Raw genomic sequence first — 4,033 nt, forward strand, 5'->3', positions numbered from 1 at the left:
ACAGCCCTAACACCAGCCCCGTGCTGGGGTCACCCTGCCGCCATCCCTCACCTCAGCTCTGTTTTTCAGAAAATACCCCCAAAAGTGAAATTCCTGCAGCTTCCACGGCCTCAGAGGGGACTGGGAGCTTCTCTGCTCTCCCCATCGCTGCCACAGCTTCTCTCCTCGGGTCGGGGAGGTTCCTGGTGGCTGCTGCCAGGTGGGACGGGCCCCCCTTTGTCCCCCATCCCTCTGTCCCCATCCCATGGCAGGGACAGGGATTTATCCCCCCTCCCACTGAAAACCCACTGGGTTTCACTCGGTGCTCAATGACACGGGATGTGCTGGAGCACAGATGCAGCATAAAATCGCTCTGGGTGTGTAGAGGAGGCCAGACTTGCTGGGCCAGCAAGATCTTTTATTAGCCCCACCATAAAAGCTGCAAGAGCTGGTGAGGGCTGACGGGCCCTTCTTCGGGGGCCAAATCCTGCCCCAGCAGGGAAATGGTCCCCAGCTGCATGGGTGCATGGTGGGGATCGCAAAGGCGGCGACGTCGGGATTTCCTGCAGGGGGGAGCGTTTGCAGAGCAGCCCCTTGGCGCAACCCCTGTGGGGTTGGGGGGGTCAGGGGGGTCCCACACCCCTCCCTGGTGCTGGGGATGCCCCCGCGGGCTTTGCCCTCACTCCAGAGTGCCCGGCCATGAGAGCTGGGACACTGCCCTTCCCCCTCTGCCACCCCAACTGTTTGGCAAAAGTGGTTTTTGGTTTTTTTTCAATTTTTTTATTTTTTTCTCCAGCAAAACCCAAAAATAGATTGATGGGAAGCGGCTGGGGGCTGGGTTGCCATTAGCATGCAAAATGGGGCTATTTGTCTTCCCCGCAGCTGGTTTCTGCTCTAAGGTTTGGAGCGAGGAAGCCTGGCAGGGGCTGACAGCGGGGGGCTGGGAGGGGGCTGCAGGGTGGGGACAGCCCCCAAACCGGCCCCGGCACCTTCACACCCCTCTCGCTCCGCTTTGCCCTTGTGATCCGTGACCCCGAGCCTCCCCTGAGGGACAAGACCCCTTTGGTTCTCCATCACAGCTGGGCACGGATCTCAGCGGAATTTGATGGGCGGCAGCTAATTAATCCTGACACCCCCAGTGCGGGTGGGCGAGAGAAACCTGCCCGGTGCTGCCGGCTGGGGAAACTGAGGCAGGAGCCCCCAGGGACATCCCTGGGAGGATGGATGGGGCAGGCAGAGGGGCTCCCTGCCCCCCGAGGAGTCGGTCCTGTGCCCCCCATCCCCACGGGATGCCTCAGCCCCTCGGCACGGCCGTCCCTGCTGCTGCCACGCGAAGGGACGAGCACAAAAAGCAGCTCGTGCTCGCAGAGATAATTTATCTCGAAAACCGTCAGCAGGCGGGAAGCGGAGGGGAGCGGGGGCAAAGCAAGGCTCACACGTGCGGGTGCTGGGGGCTTCGTGCAGCTCTGGGCCCTGCTGGGTCATTCCTGGCCCCTTGTCTCCCTTTTTTCTCCCCGGTCTGGCTGGGGGTTGCTCAATACGGGGCATCAGCTTCGCTCCCCGCGGACACTCGCTTCCTGGGGGTGCTCTGAGCCGCCCTCAGTAGCTGCTTGTTTCCTAATAACGATAATAACAGGCGTAAATTTTAAATGCTGCCATAGCACAGCTTCATCCCCCGCCTCATCCCTCATCCTCCTCATCCCCGCCCCCCGCAGACCCCGCTGCGGGCAGAGCCCCACCGGGCCGAGGTGCCGCCGGTGTCACGCGAGCGGCGGCCGCGCCATCTGCTCCACTAATTGCCGACGCGGGAGGAGAGGGAGCGCGTTCGTAATTAAGCGGCTAAAAAGGTCGTTTAACGCCCGCGCGGGCCTCGTGCCCGGGTGTCGAGGTCTGTCGAGGGACGTGGGGGAAACGAGGAGGGAAATGGGTGGTGCAGGGGCTGGTGTGGCCGAGGGTCCCTGCGCACGTGGCCATGTCCGGGCCATCGCGGCCGCGTGTTCGTGTGCGTGACAGCGCGTGTGGTTGTGTGTGTGTGGGCTTGCACGGGCGAGAGTTGTGCAAATGGAGGGGGGGTGGGGGTACAGGGGTGAGAACAAGGAGGTGTATCCTTGCACACGTATGTGGAAGCGGTGGGCACAGAGTGTGTGTGTGCGTGTTTGTGCGTGGAGGCGTGTGTGTGTGTGCCGGTGTGCAACGCGCAGGTACACGTGTGCAGGTGGGTGTGCACATGTGCACGGGGGCGGGGAGACCTGCAGGTGGGGGTGTGGGGGGATGGCAGGGGGGGTGTGCAAAGGCCCCCGCAGGTGTGTAAGGAGTGTGCCCATGTGCGACCAGTTCACACACACACACAGACACACAGAGACACACACGCACACAGACACAGACACACACACACACAGACACACACACACACACACACAGACACACAGACACATACAGACACACACACAGACACAGACACACACACACACAGACACACAGACACACACAGACACACACACACAGACACATACAGACACACACAGACACAGACACACACAGACACAGACACACACACACAGACACACACACACACACACAGACACATACAGACACACACAGACACAGACACACACACAGACACACAGACACACACACACACACACAGACACAGACACACACACACAGACACACACACACACACACAGACACACACACACAGACACACACACACAGACACAGACACACACACACACACAGACACACAGACACACACACACACACAGACACAGACACACACACACGCACAGACACACACACAGACACACAGACACACAGACACAGACACACACACACACACAGACACAGACACACACACACACACAGACACAGACACACACACACAGACACACACACACAGACACACACACACACAGACACACAGACACACACACACAGACACAGACACAGACACACACACACAGACACACAGACACACACACACACACAGACACAGACACACACACGCACAGACACACACACACACACGCACAGACACACACACAGACACACAGACACACAGACACAGACACACACACACAGACACAGACACAGACACACACACACACACACACAGACACACAGACACACACACACACACACAGACACAGACACACACACACAGACACACACACACAGACACACACACACACAGACACACAGACACACACACACAGACACAGACACACACACACACACAGACACACAGACACACACACACACACAGACACAGACACACACACACGCACAGACACACACACAGACACACAGACACACAGACACAGACACACACACACACACAGACACAGACACACACACACACACAGACACAGACACACACACACAGACACACACACACAGACACACACACACACAGACACACAGACACACACACACAGACACAGACACAGACACACACACACAGACACACAGACACACACACACACACAGACACACACACACACACAGACACAGACACACACACGCACAGACACACACACACGCACAGACACACACACAGACACACAGACACACAGACACAGACACACACACACACACAGACACAGACACACACACACACACAGACACAGACACACACACACAGACACACACACACAGACACACACACACACAGACACACAGACACACACACACAGACACAGACACAGACACACACACACAGACACACAGACACACACACACACACAGACACACACACACACACAGACACAGACACACACACGCACAGACACACACACACGCACAGACACACACACAGACACACAGACACACAGACACAGACACACACACACACACAGACACAGACACACACACACACACAGACACACACACACACACACAGAGACAGACAGACAGACAGACAGACAGACACACACAGACACCCCCCCCCAGCTCCCCCCGTCCCGCCGCTCGGCCCCGCCGCGCCGCCAGGGGCCGCTCCGCTCCCCGCGGGGCCGGAAGTGACGCGCTGCCCTCCCGGCTCGCCCCGCCCCGT

The sequence above is a fragment of the Strix uralensis genome, chromosome 18 (assembly GCF_047716275.1).
Source record: "Strix uralensis isolate ZFMK-TIS-50842 chromosome 18, bStrUra1, whole genome shotgun sequence".
NCBI lineage: Eukaryota > Metazoa > Chordata > Aves > Strigiformes > Strigidae > Strix > Strix uralensis.